Source organism: Calonectris borealis, chromosome 10 (assembly GCF_964195595.1).
Source record: "Calonectris borealis chromosome 10, bCalBor7.hap1.2, whole genome shotgun sequence".
Taxonomy (NCBI): domain Eukaryota; kingdom Metazoa; phylum Chordata; class Aves; order Procellariiformes; family Procellariidae; genus Calonectris; species Calonectris borealis.
In genome coordinates this window covers 25341901-25358068 of record NC_134321.1, presented here as the reverse complement: position 1 = coordinate 25358068, position 16168 = coordinate 25341901, and the positions used below count along the sequence as shown (strand labels likewise).

Sequence of the window (16168 nt, the reverse complement as noted above, 5' to 3'; positions counted from 1 at the left end):
CGGACTTGATAGTCTTACTCTTTTCAGTTCTCCTTAAAAGGCAGGTGTGTGCTTCCTCACCTGTGCTGTACATGAGAAAAAAAAAACACCCTTGAAACCTCCTCTGAAATTAAAGGTGGGTGAGACACATCACATTTTCCGCCTTTTCCACTATCCTGCTTTCTCTTGAACTTGTTTGTATCGGTATCAAATATTCTTTGCTTTCCCTGGAGCCAAGACAACTCAAGATTTTGGTTTTGTTTTCAGCCCGGCAGTCTCCTGTCAGAGAGAGGTGTCCATGCAGAAGTGCTCGGTCACAGAGCACTGGCTCCTTGCTGCAAGAGGACTAAGAGGTGGGTTCGTAGTTAGTGATGCTTCTCATCCATGCTTTGGAGGGTTTTCAGGTTGGTGGTCATTACAGAATTACAGTATACAGATAATATACAGCTAATTACTGCGGTAGTCTGAGGGTATAAGGGAAAGCATACAGTTTCTTTTCTGAAAACTGAAAGTAATTCAGTTAGAGGGAGAGCCTGTTTGGAAGTTTCAGTAGTTTGGGGGCAGAGGCCAGTTGGGAGCTGGGGCCCTCGGGGGTGGGGGCTGTTTCTGCCCCGTGCCCTTGGCCTGGCGCTCACAGCTGGGAACGGGCTTTCCAGAATCCTGCTGGAAGGAGCCAGATGTGGGAGCTGTGGCCGAGCTGGGGGACAGGGAGCACCCCTGGACCAGCCTCAGGACCTGCGGCACACCTGCCTTCAAATCAGCTCTCCCAGCAGGACGTTGCCCAGGAGCAACTTTGAGTTTTGCTCTTCTCCTTCGGGAGCCGTGTTCCACAGCAAGCACACCCAGAGCTGCGCCTGTGCCAGGAGAAGACTTCACGCACAGCTGGGGCTGATGGTGACAGTTCCCGCCAGATGTGCATGTCAGAGAGATGCAGGTAAGATGCCATGGAGGATACACTGACTGATTGCCCCTTCTCTTGCAGGAGCAGGGTTTAACAGCAGGAGGGAGCCAGGGTACAAGGGCCTCCGAGGTCAAAAAATGCATCAAACAGCCAGAGCACGAAGCAGAGGGAGAAGAGAAATAGGTGCAGGTCACGTGGCTGGGACAGTGCTTTCAAGGTGACATCTGCCACAGAAGCACAATAACAGTAAAAGGCATTGGGAGGTCATGGAGTGACTGAGGAAAGTGCCTGGCAGAGAGAAGAGCCCGGAGAGACAGGAGACAAGGTAGAGATGGAGGTGACAAAGATGGCATGTGGAAAGTGAGGGTGCAGGTCCTTGTGAAGACACTGGTGGCTGAGCAGCTGACGGGGAAGGAGCAGGAACCTGGCTTCTGCTGCAGGTACTTGTGGTGTCACTTGCTGCTGAGCAATTGATAGGGTAGGAGTTTTTAAATCACTTGTGCAGATGCAGGTGATATCACTTGTGACTGAGTAGCAGCTGGATAGGAAAAGACGCATGGCCTGCTTAGGTGCCTGTGATGTCATTCGTGGCAGGAACTAGCCCGTTGCTTTTTCAGGTGCTTGTGATGTTACTGGTGGCTGAGTAGCTGGAGAAGACAACATGAATCACACAAAGGCGACCCGAGCCTCTAATCGAGCAGCGCTGAAGATGCTCTGTTCCCGGTCATTTTTTTTCCCTGAGATCTCTGCGTGCTAATTTAATATGCTCAGTAGGTGTAGAAAGCTTCCACCCTTCTGGATCACACGGGTGCTTTCATGAAGGAAGTCTCGAGTTAAAAAATTTCAAAAAAACCCCAAACCCGTCTGTTCTTTCTCACATGGTCAAACTCTCTACAGAAATCAGAAGCACCACTTAGGACTGGGTTTGGTTATGATGCAATTTTATTGTTTCGATCCTAAACGTCAAGTTTGATGATTAGCATTCTTATGATAATGTTTGTCTGCGGCCTTTGATGGTAAATTGCAGGTTGTGATGGCAAGCTCCGTCACAAGTACTGAATGCTTCTGTCCATAAGCCATGCACCTGAAACACGTGGCAAAGAGTGAGGCAACATTTGCTGGTGATGCTGCAAATGCTTACTTTTTAGTCCTCCTCTCCGGAGTTCTCTCTGGATTTCTTTTTCTTCTTCACTTTCTTGCATTTCTTTTTCAATTCTGCATCACCAGAATGCTCGCTTCTGCCTTTCACCGCTTTCTTTTGGGTGCACTTTCATCCCCCTCTGCACAGGCGTGTTTCCTCTTTCTGCACGTTTGTTTTCCAGGTGCCTGGCCAGAGCCTGCAGGCTCTGGGTGAACCGGCACTGGTGGGAGCGCACGTTGTCCAAGTGAGTATTTCCCCAGCTGCTGCTCACCTACCGAGCCAGGCTGCGTGTCTGCTCTGTGGCCGCTCAAGCCGTGCACGCTTTCCCCTCTGGAGCTTCTGCCATTCACGGGGGCTGTTTCTCTCCCTGTGGGAAGAGCTGCACAGGTTCCCACTGCCAGGCGCCGGCTGACGGTGAGCGCGCTTCTGCGTTTCTGCGTGGCGAGTGCGCCTCGGGCTGGGAGGCGACAGTCTGGTTGGCTTCTGTTCAGCTTCCCCCCCTGCTCAGAGTCAGAGCGCGCTCTCTTCCTGCCGCAGCGCTGAGGGGGAGTTCCTGCAGAGTCCCGTGCTTGTCTCTTCCTTTGGGTCCTCTGCATATTTTCTCCACCTTCTCGATTCCTCAGTCCCACGGTGACGCCAGAAAATGGACTCTTCTGCACTTGGTCCAGCTTTGCCCCACAAGTGCTCTTTGTCTCTTGGCATTCAGCACCTGCTCCAGGGCTCAGATCACGGTACCTGGAGAAACAACAGTGATCTTAGTCTGGGGTTGTTCTCGCAGCCTCCTCGTGCCTTCAGTCTCATCCTTTCATTGTCTGGCAGCACTTGGTGTGACACGCAGAAGCCTGAACCAGCACTAGAAGCTGGAAATGAGATCACGGTCTTCCAGCCACGTCTGTCCCTTTCAGAGCAGTAACTCATCTTTATACCCTCTCGGACCTCCATTTCGCCTCTTTTCGCAGCTAGCCAGTCTCAGAGAGCAGACAGCCAGCAACTTACACCAGCGCAAGAGTTTAGTGCCGGACAAGGAGGGAGAAGAAAGGAGCGGGCAAACTGCAGAACCGACAGAACTTAACTAGACAAACAGTCATTCTCTCCTAGGACAGAAAGCAAAACCCACCACAGGAGAACACCACCACCACGATCAGTAACAGGAGAGGGAGTGTATTCGGAACACCCTTCCACACTTGTTATTACCTGGCATAGAAGAGTAAATACGGACGCTGGCGCAGAACCGTCTTGATGTCACAAAGACCTACAGAGTCATCATTCATCTTGTACCACCGTCCATCGCCGGCCTGCAAAGAAAGGCAGCGCTATCTTTAGATGAACTGCAGGATTTTTAAAACAAAACCACAGAGAGAACACCACTGAAGGACACCATGCGCCAACGCAAATCGCAGAGTTGACTTTTACCTTCACGAAGCAGTAATAGTGTCCTGCCTGACAGCTGGAACCTTCATGTACCAGGACAGCATACAAGGAGTAGAGGAGTGGTTCTCCAGCCGCTTGAGACATGTATGCACCAAGGTCCAAATATTCCGGATACTGCACAAGCTAAAGAGAGACCGAGAAGACTAAAAGGTATCCTGAGAGTCTTTAGGAAGCAGCCTGAGGAAACCTTGCCACCAAACACAGGCTAGAGGTATAGAAATAGATCTTCTCGGTTCATCAAAAAAAGGCGTTGCCATTTCGTCATTGAAGTGGCAGAAAACTGTTCTCGGCCAAACCAGCTCTTTACGAGCACAGCGGAGTGCTTATCTTCGCATTGGAACTTTCCTCTTAGCACAAGGGAAAGAGCAAGGCACAGCTACCAGAGCTATTGCATTGATTTTTCTTAGGCAGCTGCACTCGATAGCCATCGTGTGCAGACGTTAACAACTTCCAAGAAAGGGTTCTCCTTCGGGAAAGGTCTCCTTCCAAGCAGACAAAGTTGCAGTGCACTTGTATACATACCTTGCTAATCTTTCTGCCAGAGAAAGGATCGAATCTCTTCAAGCACACTGTCAGGACATTGGAGGAGCGATGTATCGCAAGCCTCTTGGACGCAGTGGCCAGCTGTTCACACCTTGAAAACAAGCACAGACCCAACTGTTGCACCAATCTTCTCCCCGCTTCACCCCCCATCCACGTATGGTTGCGTAAAGGCTTGTTTTGCCCAACTATCGTATGCGCAGGTTTGCATTTCAGACCCCTTAAGTCCGTACGCTCTCACGGAAGGTAGCTTCGGTCTAGGGTGGCTCACTTTGGAGAGCAGCAGTCTACAGTCTTTACAAGAACTAGGAACGACACTGTTCAGAGAGCCGGCAGAGGCTGCTATTGCTCCGAGGACTGAGGTCTCCTGGACAGAGACGCAAGCATCCAAAAAGCCTTGGAAATGAAACTGTTGATTGCTTTCTCGAGGCAGCTGCTGTTGCCAAATCACTGTCCAGAGCTCTTCCTCGCTTCAGCTCACCGCTGCGTATGGGACGTGTCTTCTCCCTTCTGGCCATGGGGGTAGTTCAGCGGGCAACTTCATAGCTAGGAAGGTTGACCACCTCCAGGGCAGACAATGCCAGGAAGAAAATTCTCATCAAAGCTTTCCAAATATCCAGGCAGAAGGGAAAAAAATTACCCGTGTTAGAAACAAGTGCATTATTTTCCAAGTTCCGGATGACTCGGGTGGATTAGTTGTATGGGAAAGAAAAAAAAAGAAAAAACCCAGGCTGTCTCATGACTGTGTTTCTCAATTAAGTCAAAATGTAACTAGGGCTCCCGGACATGCAATACCGTAACCCAGTATCTACTATGAAGATGTCATTAGTAATAATCTTACTTGCTACATTTATAGCCATTTTCACCATCCAACTGCTCAGGTTTGAAAAAGTCTTCCAGAGCTTCAGTGACAGATGAGGCTGCCTGGATGAGAAAGAAAGGAGAGCGCTAAGCTCCTGGAAACCCAAAATCCCAAGAAATAGCTACCCGTGTGGTGCCAGCGTTATCCCAAGAAAGAGCTACCCCTGGGCGGTACCAGAGTTGCCTGTGGTACGCATGGTCAAAAATGGCAAAAGCAATCAAAGCCATCCGAGCAGCAATCAGAGGCGAATTGAGGTAGTCCAAAGCAGGGCGGTATGGCAGTGTCGTCAGGGCTGTAGATGCCATCCTTACTCTCTGCCCAGCTGACACCCAGCACGGGGCGGCCGTTTACAGGACTTCCACCGAAGGAGCCCAGAAGCCCGGTTCCCTCCCCATCCAGCACCAAGCTCTTGCGTGGTAACAGCCCACAGTTTTAAATCAACGGAGCTTACTGGAGATAAACTAGGCCCCCTGCAGGGGTCTTGAAACATTGTGCACCACAATTTCAAACCATCTTACCTTGATATCCAAAGGAATATCAAGGAATGCTTCGTAGGTGTCGGAAACGGCTTTGCAGCTCAAGCACGTTACTGGAAGGCAAAGAGAAATGCTTCTCAGGTTGGGAAGGAGACTAACTCTGCCCGTTTCAACAACCAACACATACTACTTTAGAGGCACTGGACATACTGCTGCATACTAGAAACTAGAAGTTTGTTTACCACAAAGAGAGAAGGAGCCAGAGATGATTCTAAGGACGGTAATATTTTTAAAAAGTACCTCTGGATCTCAGAAAGCCCCCAAATATTTGATGGACGATGGTAGTTTCTTGAGAAGAGATGCCCAAGCTGGAAACAAATCGTAAGGCAGAGAGTTATCTCCTCCAAGAGTTTTGCTTTGTGTGAAAACTCTGGGCATAGGGTTTCCTTGATGGGAGAACATCAAGGAGTCCAGAGGGCTCAGGAACATTGCAAAGGTAATTTGCTTGTGCTTACTCGCTGCTTCCACTCGGACGAGCTCTCTGCATGGCATTGATAGTGTAGCTTAAGAACTCGTGGGCATCTTCCTGCATGCCAGGCTGGAAATGTTCTCCTATTCCTAAGACAGAAGTTGTTAATAGTTCTCTCTGACAAGAAGGGAAGAAACGTGTAAAAGCACCTGAAATGACTTACTTCTGAGGACCCGGATGACAGCCTTAGGTTGGATGGCACTGGCTGAAGAATGCAGGACCTCGTTAACGTGCGCTTCCATTATGCACATCATGCAGAAGCCTTGCTGACGACCTGAAGAGGGAGGGAGGGAAGCAAGCTTCTCAGGTTAGCAAAGTACCATAGCAACGGCAAACCTAACGGAGATCTTGAAGTTATAAGAACAGTCTCCACTCTTCTGCCAAGGTGCCAATGTGCCAACAAGCCCGGGACATTTTAGTGCATAGGAAACTGTCTTCAGAGAGATGCTTAACTGACAGAAGTTTTCTGTGCAATAAGCAAAGAGAGTTTAACGTGCAGGAAAAGGGCCCGAGACCCGGGGCTAGAAAGCGGTGCCTTTCTGAAGATGAACACACCTAGGCAGGACAAGAGGCTTCTAGCTTGAGAGTTCAAAGAACACCAACTCGGGGGGCTGACAAAGAAGGGATGCTTTTCTCCTAAATCAAATTCCAGATTCTGGGAATCCTTGGGAAGTGCCCGACAAATTTACAAGGAGAAGTTCATAAAAGTACTCACACGACTGGCCGTGCGCACGAGAGAGCAGGTAGTTGGCCAGAGGGGGAGTGTACGTCAGGCACTGCAGGACGGAGTTGAGGAAGCAGGTATTGCCCAGGTTATGGAGTCCTGCTCCAGCTCTCTGTCTTTGCTGCCACTCCATGCAAATCTTCTCCGGGGGACAGAGGATCCTTTGTGGCGGAGCCATTCCCTCGGCAATGACTGCAGGGAAATGACATTTGAAAAGAGATGAGATGATATTGTTGCCTGAAAGCCTATTTGAAAAGTCGAGTTCTGTACAGGAGCACCCAGGACAACCAGCTCTAACCTCCAACACAGAAACATCGGGGGAAGCCTGACACTGCCATCGCAAGAAACAGTTTTGGAAAATAGTCTGTTCCCCTGCTTACTTTGCTGAAAGTCCAACAAACCCACACTCTGATTTCTGTGCCTCAGGCTACCTTCCTTTCCCTCTAGAGTCTTGAATTGGATTATCAGGGCAAGTCTTCCCTTTTCCCGATTGTAACTTGAAAACAAGCAAGTCCCTAGCACAGAAAGTAACCCTACTGATGTCAGATCTTTCTACGAGCAATGCCATCTTTCAAAGTCTTGCACATAGTGGCAGAGGAGTGACAAAATGCATTTTCCTGTGTCGAATTGAAAACGCCTGGGTAAGTCTGGCTGCTCTCAGGAAACACCCCAGAATTCACTCTAGGTTGTCAGCACATCCACGTTCAGGGATGGAGCACCAGCCACGTCCGTTGCCTTTAGGGATTCACAAAGTCCAAGCCTGCTGGTGAAGCCGTTACTCACGGGAGTCATTCCCCATTGCAGCCATCGCTCCTCTCGGGAACAGAGGGGAAAGTTTGGGATGACAAAGGATGTCAGGACGCGCTCCAGAAAGAGACGATCAGCGCCAATCCCGTCACCTGATGGCAAAGAAATAATTGTAGCTCAATAAAATGATTAAACCCCCCCCAAGCACAACCTGCACAACAGCATCCGCTATCCAAAGTGTTCCAGTGGTACCTGTAACTGCTGCAGAGCTGCAGGCTGATGGCCCTACTGACCCTGTCACAGGACTCCAGTTGACAGCAATTACCAAGGCCCTTTTGAAAGACTGCATTGCATGTCACCTTCTCTGAGGAGGAGCTGCTGCTTACCTGTGGCTAGCGTTAGCAGCAGAGCCCTCTGGCTCGCCAGCCCACGCTTGCCCACCTTGTATGCAGGAGTGACTGGCTTTCAGCCGCTGCTTTAACGGCTGCCTTTGCCGTGCTCCTTTTCTGTCTCCCTTCCTACCGCATCAGTCAGGGTGGGCTTCTTGTCATTCTAGGCTGAGCCCAACGCCTCAGACTACACTGCCACCCCCCTACTTCCCTGTCCTAGGATATGGCAAAGAACTAAGAATTAGCAAGTAGAAACTCTGCCCATAGCCCTGGCCAGCCTATAAAGGTGTAATAGCTAAGCCTAGAGCTCGGAAGGTATAGACCAGCCGCTACTTTTATCCCGTATCTACCTACTCTATGATCTGTCCTGAAAGTCAAATCATAATCACCTTTGAAAGAGGATGGGAGTTGCAGAGAAGCGGGCAGTAAACGATAAATGGTTGGAAAAAGTAGGCACGCAAGTAGCAAAGGAAGGAGCCGAGTTATCCCGAAGGCCAGCTCAGCCCAACTAGCTTTCGCTGACCCGCTCCTCAGGATACCAAGCCCTGGCCAGGTGAGCTCACAAGCGCCGGGCGGGTGCCGCATGACTGCCCCTTTGTGACATGGGGCCGCACGGGGACGTGTCCCCTTGAGCCACGTGACCACGCAGCTGCCGCAGCCCGGGCAGCTCCGGCAGCCGGCAGCCGCTGGGCTTCCCCACACGCTGCCGGCGAAGGGCCGTACGTCCGCTGGCAGAGCTCCCGCCTCTTCCCTGAGCCGCACCAGCCGGATGAATAAAAACCTGCCCCGGGCTGTAAGCGTGCCTGTTCACAGCTTTGGCTGGAACATTCGGGTTGCTGAGGGTTTCTTTTCCACTCTTCCCAGGTACAGGAACTGTGTCCGTGAGACTCATGTAGCAAAGCACCTGATCGCTTACAGCTTCATTTCCAATAAATTTTATCTGCCCCCCAAGATTCAACCACAGGCTGACTCTGAACTAGAGCTACCAAAGAAGCACCTTCAGCAACCGTGCTGGGTGGACCTTGGCTGGCTGCCAGGCCCCCACCCAGCCGCTCTCTCACCCTGGAGCTCTGAAAAGCGTTTGGGGGTGCCTTTTTAGCATCTGGTTTAGCCCCTTGTCTCGCCCGGAGGGCAGTGAGTATTGCTCCTGCCCCAACGAGGCAGCTGGTTGTAACTCCTGCCACGCTTGAACTGCTCGGTTTGGCCCTTGCCCCACTCGCGGCATCTGCTCTTCCCCAGTCCTGTTCAGGGCAGTTAGTTGTACTCCTGCTCAGCTCAGGGCAGTTAGTTTTGCCCCTGCTCCACTCGGGGAGGCTTTTCTCTTTTCATGTTTTGCTTGAGGCATCCAGTTTGGGCACAGCCTTGCTCGGGTGCCTTGCTTTCCTCATGTCCCTCTCGGGACGGCTGAGGTTTTCCCCTCTTTTGCTTGCGGAGGCTCGTTTTGCCCCTTCCCCGCACAGGGTACCTGGCTTTACTGTGGCCTTGCTCAGGTGGCCTTTTATGCCCCTGCCCAAATTGGGGTGGCTAGTTTTGCCCCGCCCTGTCTGGGCATTTGGTTTGTCCCTGTCCTGGTCAGGGCATCTCTTTGTGCCCCTGGCCCCCCATGGGGCATGTCATTCTGCCCCTGCCCCCGCCCCGCTTGGAGCAGATATTTTTGCCCTGCCCAGCTGGGGTCCCGGTTTGCCCCAGCCTTTGCCTGCCCCCCAGTCCCTCCTGCCCCGGCACCTCTCGTTTCCCTCCAGTCCCGGCTCGGGCGTTTCTCCTGACTAGGCGGTGTCCCGTCGGGGCAGGGGCCGGGGAGGCTGCGCCGTGGTCCCCTCCCAAGCACAACCCCGTACCTGGCTTTGGTCTGCGGTGGCACTGTGGCTGTGGGGCTGGCGGGGGTGGGACGAGCGGCCGCCGGGCCCTGGGGGCTCCTTGTCCCTCAGTTTCGTTCCGGTGAAAGGCGGCCCCTCTGCAGGCAGGCAGCTGCAGGCAGCTGTCTGCGTTTTCCGCAGGCGCTGCTGCCTGGGTCCTCGGAGGGCTTCATGGCCCAAAAGGTGCCAGCCCGAGTGCCAGGGGCTCCCTGGATGCGCAACACTTGCGCTCTTACCAGTCCCGCCAGTTACCAGTTTCCACCAATGGACTCTACACGTAGAGAGAAAAACTACCCCATGAATTACATATGCAAGTTCAACACGTGTTTTTAATTCTGGCTTTGGCTTTTCAGCCTGTTGGTACCAAGTGAGTGTTGTTTTTCCAAGGCAATCCCAACAGCTGAACAGGGATTAAAGCTCTTCCTGGAGGGGCCTGTGGGCAGGTGGGTGGGCCAGCAGAGCGGTCAGTGTCTCTCGAAGGTCTCTCTGAGCTCCTCCTGGCCAGAGGTGGCTCTGGGAGGAGGGACGAGATGGGCTGCTGGTGCCCATGTGCAGGTGCTTGTGATGTCAGTTACGACACAGTTCCTGACTGGGCAGGTGCAGGAACCTGGCCTGTGCAGGTGCCTGTGATGTCACTGGTGGCAGGAATGCTCATAGGGCATTGAACGGAAGGTGGCCTGTGCAGGGGCTTGTGATGTCAGTTACGACACCGTTCCTGACTGGGCAGGTGCCTGTGATGTCACTGGTGGCAGGAATGCTCATAGGGCATTGAACGGAAGCTGGCTTGTGCAGGGGCTTGTGATGTCAGTTACGACACAGTTCCTGACTGGGCAGGTGCCTGTGATGTCACTGGTGGCAGGAATGCTCATAGGGCATTGAACGGAAGCTGGCTTGTGCAGGGGCTTGTGATGTCACGCCTGGCACATTAGCTGATATTGCAGGCGCGGGAACCAGGCTTATGCTGCTGTTTGATGTCACTGGTGAGCTGTGCATCTCATATGGCAAGTGCGGCAACGTGGCTTGTGCAGCTGTTTATGTCACGCCTGGCTTAGTACCTGATAGGGCAGGTGCTGGAACCTGGCTCATGCAGGTGCTTCCGAGGTCATTTGTGGCACGGTTCCTGATTGGGCATGTGCAGGAACTAAGCTTGTGTAGGTGTTTATGTCAGCTGTGGCACAGTTCCTGATAGAGCAGGGGCAGGAAACGGCCTTGTGCAGGTGTTTATGTCACTGGTGGCTTAGAAGCTCATAGGACAGGCGCAGGAACCTGGCTTGTTCAGGTCTTATGTCACTGGTGGCGGGAATGCTGATAGGACATTGAATGAATCCTGGTCCTGCACATACTTATGATGTCACGGGTGGCTCAGTAGCTGATAGGGCAGGCGTGAGAACCTGGCTTGTGCAGGTCCTCTTTACTCTTTGCATCTCCAGTCTCTACGTAAATCATTCTAACTCGATTTTCCGTTGCATGTTTCTTCCATGCAGTAATTAGTAAGGTGAACCTTGCCATCAAGCTTGCTGAACCTTGTCAGAGCACTGTTAAACTTTCTTAAATTCCATCGAACTTCCTGAACTCTGTCAAATTGTTATTTTACCTCGGTAAAACATATCGCTGCCCCTCTCTTTGGGTGAGGTGCATTCCACTGCTTCGCAACAGTGCATGCTCCTGCCATAACAGTTACAGAGCCGCCAGTGAAATCACCAGCACTTGACCCCTGCAGGGGCCTGTGCCTGCCCTAACAGGTAGCCACCAGTGACATCCCAAGTAGCCGCATAAGCCAGGTGACTTCTCATACCCAATCAGCCACAGAGCCACCAGTGACATCACAAGCACCTACACAAAGCAGGGTCCTCTTCCTGTCCTATCACCTACTAGGATCATGCAGCATCTCTAGCCCTATCACTTACTCAGCCACTCATGACCTCACAAACGCCTGCACGAGCCAGGTAACTCGTCATAGCCAGTCAGCTGCCCAGGCAAAGGGAACGTGAGAAGCAGATGCACAGCCCGGTGTCCTTTCACACCCAAACAGCTACTCAGCCGCGAGTTACCTCACAAGTGCCCGCACAAGCAAGGGGCCTGCTCCTGCCCTTTCACACACTCAGCCACCTATGACCTCACAAGCACCATCAAAAGCCAGCAGCCTGCTGCTGCCCTCTAAACTACCATTGCACCAGAGACATCACAAGCCCCTGCACAAGCCAGGGGCCTGCGCCTGGTCTGAAACATCCTCACCACCGGTGACATCGCAAGCACCTGCACGAGCCAGGAGTCCTGTCATTCCCAATCGCATGCTCGGACAACAGTTACCTCAAAAGCACCTTCGCAAGCCAGGGCCCTGCTTCTGCCCTACCACCTAATGGGTCACCAGTGACCTCACGTGCACCTGCAGAAGCCAGGGGCCTGCTCCTGCCTATCACGAATGAGTGGTTTAGAGGCCGCTCAAGGAATCACTGTCGAAGCTATCAGCAGAAAGTGATCTTAATAGAAATTGATAAAAGCATGACTTAGCAGAGTTCGATGGCAAGGTTCACTCTGTCACTTACTCCACAGATGAAGCGCACAAAGGAAACGAGCATGGGAAGCTGAGAAGCCCTTGGCTAGTGTAAACACTACTTAGCAACAACTAAAACATCAGCGTGTTATCAACATTATTCTCATACTAAATCCAAAACACAGCACTATACCGGCTATTAGCCAGAAAATTACCTCTATCCCAGCCGAAAGCTGGGTATCGTGTTACAATTGAGTTGGGACGATTTATAGAGAGGCCAAGGACAGAAAGATTAAGGGAGACCCTCCCGTTGAGTCACGAGCTTCAGAGAAGACCCAGCTGGATCCAATCTTAGTCTCAGACTCGGACAATGGTTTATGTCTAAGGGACTATATGTGTTTAGCAGCAGTCGGAGGTTCATTCACGATCTTAAGATAAATCATAAGATTTTAGCAGACTCTATTTGCTAGCGGGTACAAACACACACGCACACGGATGCAAAGATAGATAAATATACAACGATATACCTGTTAGAAATCCCCCTCGAATTCAGCGAAATACTCATGTAAAATGTCTTGGCATTTCTCAATGGGCACAGGGTTGAGCCTCGAGGAGTGTTGCAGCCCAGGTCCCGTGCCAGCCAGCGACAGTCCTCCGAATATCGCAAACTCGAGAGTTTACAAACTCTGATGAGCGTTCCTCTCAGAGGGAGACTGTGGGCGCAGCCCACTGCGGTCCAGGAGAGCTCAAAGGGTCTCACTTGTGTATAGGGTTGCAAGATGATTGACTTCAGCCATCCGTCAAAACTCTCAAGGTTTCAGTAACAGTAGTATCGTTCCACTTGAGCTACAACTCAGATAAGGGTATCAGGGGATGACAATTACCCCCGCTGTCATCCTCCGCTTGGGCCAGGCAGCAGAAGTTTCTGGTACGATCGGTACATTCCCCTGCCGATGTTGAGACACACAGGCATAGTGCAGCAACTTGTCTTCCTCTAAAGCAAACAGAAGTCATTCACAAAAGCGTATGACTTCCTTTCTAATTCAAGATACTCATCATACTCGAGGAAGACCCTCCTGTTCAACAGAAACTTATTGCCAGAATACCAGGAGATGGACAAGTGCCAGCTTCTTCTCTTGACAGGGAAATTGCTACGCTTCCTTCATTATTTTCAAAGGTAGCTTCTGGTTTAAAAAGAAAAAAGTGGTTGAGTGATTTGGGCATCTATGACATCTCAGGACTTGTAGCTGTGCTAGTTCAAGGTAAAGATTTTAGGGAAATTCCTTGGCTTTAGCCTTCTTACCCGGAGCCATAAACTGGCCCAAATCACAGCTTCTTGGAAGCAGAATATAAGATGGATTTCTTGGAACACACAATGAAGTGCTAGCCCTCTTGTAGGCAGAAGAGCAGCAAATGGGATTTAAATACCTCATGTCGTTAAATGTAAACGGTAGGAAGAGAAGAATGGGTCTTCTAGAGAGAGGGATACTTTGCTTGCAGTATGGGTTTGAAGGTGCTGTGCTGTACAGCGTGACACCAGCACAGCCACGCTGAAGGCAAAAGAGGACGTCCTGTAAAAGAGGGACAGACGTGGCTCTGCTCGCTCTTTCAGGTACCCGTGGGTAAACCCACAGACAGCTCCCGTAAAGAGCCCCTTGGAGCAGCAAGGTTGAGCAGCAGCCCCATCAGGTGAGGTGGGGAAGGGTGTGGGCTGGGACGCTGGACAAAACCAGGGCTATCAATGAGAAACTGGGAGCTTTGACCTTGGGAACTGCGCTATGGCTGAGTAGAGGTGAGGAAGGGTGGAGGCCGTGCAAAAGTGCGTGGGGTTTTTGTGTGTGCTGATGATTTTGTCTGTTCCTGACAGCTGGGTGCAGAGCTTCGGTCCTGATGGCCTCGCCACTCTGCTGGAGACCTGATAAGGCTCCAGGAGGAAAAGGTGCTGCAGGGTGAGCAGCTGATCGCGTGGGCATCATTGCTGAGTGTCTGTCATAGTGTCCAGAAAGCCACAAGGCTCGTTGCTGCTCCACGCTCTTCCTGGCTCTCCTGGCGCAGCCCCACAGACATGGAGCTCTGCGTCCATCTGTGTTTCAAGTGTTCTTAACCTTCCTGTGTTCTTCCTCTTCCTACTGAGTTTGAATTTGACGGGTATAATCATACCCAACATACTGCAATAACTGACCAACAGATAGTATTTACAGTTTGCCCCGTGGCTCCTCAGGACTGGTTACTCCTGGGGTCAGGCCAAGAACTGTAGCGCCTGGAGAACCTGGTTCAGCCCTGGGCTTTTTCACGGTCCAATGGCAACCCCTTTCCTCTCCACGTGATTGTTCTCCCAGTGTGTCCAGCGGGGTGGCCATCCTGGTCCCAGGGTGTAAGGAGAATGGATGACGGCTACCTCAGTGATGCTCACCACGACACAGTGGTGAGGCTGGGGAAGACTGGTCCCTGGTGACCGCAGACATTTTCAAACGCAGGATTAGTACTGTGTCTGTATGTGGTCTGGTTGTGTGAGGGGGGAACAAAATACCAGCTCAGGGTGGTATGGCCAGGGCGGGAGGGAAGAAGAAAGAGGATCAGGGCAGGTTGCTCACGATGCGATGAGGCAGTGGTTTGCTTGGGGGCTTAAAGATCTCTTCTGAGAAGGCAATGGTGGGAGGAGGTGTTTGGGATTGAGCTGAGGGATTCTTGTGAGTAGGGGGGGCGATTGATAGCAGTGTGAATATTGGCTGTATTGGAATTCAGTCTGGTGGTTTCCTGCATAAACAACCTATCGTACCGTCTTTTGAAAGTCCATTAAGGTGGAATCTTGGTGTGATTGTGGGTGCTGAGGGCCTCATCATCGCCTTACCTAAGAGCTCTGGAGGAAAGAGAGGAGGTGTCTTGTTCCATAAGTTTGTCAGCTCGCTGATTTTCTTCCTCGCAGGTCACATAGTACAAGATGCAGACAAGAGACCATCCAATGCCTGAAGGCTTTATGCACAAGCAGGTAAGAGCCTTGTGCAGTGTGTAGAGACAACCTCACACAGCCACAGCTCCCGCTGCACGGTGTCTGCCCAGTTATCTCAGAGCGGTTGCTGGAATGGGCAGGGAAAATAGTGCTGGAAGTTTCCTGCTCTTTAGTAAATCCTTGATATCGTCCCGTTGCTTGTTTTGCAGCTCTAAATGAAAGCTAAAGGAAAATAGAAATTTTGCTTCAGAGCTTGATCGTGTCCTTTTCTTCCGTCCTTTTACTTGTTCAGTGGCTACAGAAGGGAACCACTCCGTTGGTAGGAGCATCCATTGAGTTATAAAGATGCGTGATATCAAAGCATCTTTGTGTATATTTATGCATGAGATCATTACAGTTGCTGTTTTAAAGATACCCATCTCTGTAGTACATAAAACCTTTGGCAGTAAAATTGTAAATCCACGCAATGGGGTGTTAAGCAGACAAATCCAATTAAATCCTTCAAAGAGCTTTGAAAGCCTCTCCGAGAGGGTACAGAAATGGTTATTTGTGAGTCTCTTGAACCGCCTTTTATGGCAGCTTGCTTAGAATGTCTGTGGCAAGTAGTCTTCTGGGGGTTTAACGCTGCACATGGTCGGTTCTTTAAACAAGCAAATGAATAAACTTAAGACGTGGTGTTACTCTTTTAACAGATCCTACACAAATGGGAGGCCTGAGTAGGCTGCTTCTAGCAACGGAACATGCCCTGACTGCACAAGAGGTAAGGAACCCTCTTCTCTCCCTTACCGCGAGCCCTCAGTTAAAGAGAGCTCTGAAGAGGAATGTTTGACCAGTGAGAAATGACATATAAGATACATACCTCAGGTGGGACTGAAGTGTGAGCCCTGTGGTAGGAGTCCTGTATCCCAACCGTGAACGTAGATGTTTGGTCCAGTTTTTATATGGGTTCAGTATTAACTCTGCTGACTGAATATTTGATTGGACCAGGCAAGTCTGCCCCCTGAGAGGATATTGTCTCAGGTGGAAAGGTTGAAATACAGTGACTGTGTTAACAAACAGGTGGTTTGCAAACTCTTTTGGGCAAGGATTTCATATGCTTGTGTAATGCCTCACACAACTGTGGCCTTGGCACTAATATCAAAATAAATG

At 51.0% G+C, this 16168-nt stretch overlaps 1 long non-coding RNA gene across 1 annotated transcript; it reads left to right on the top strand.

The window, feature by feature from the left end:
• The first annotated feature begins 701 nt into the window (after window positions 1-701).
• On the top strand, window positions 702-15797 carry LOC142086010 (uncharacterized). The gene is made up of 3 exons (XR_012674944.1): window positions 702-913; window positions 14996-15058; window positions 15712-15797. It is a non-coding gene; the product is annotated as an uncharacterized LOC142086010 (long non-coding RNA).
• The last annotated feature ends 371 nt before the right edge of the window (window positions 15798-16168 follow it).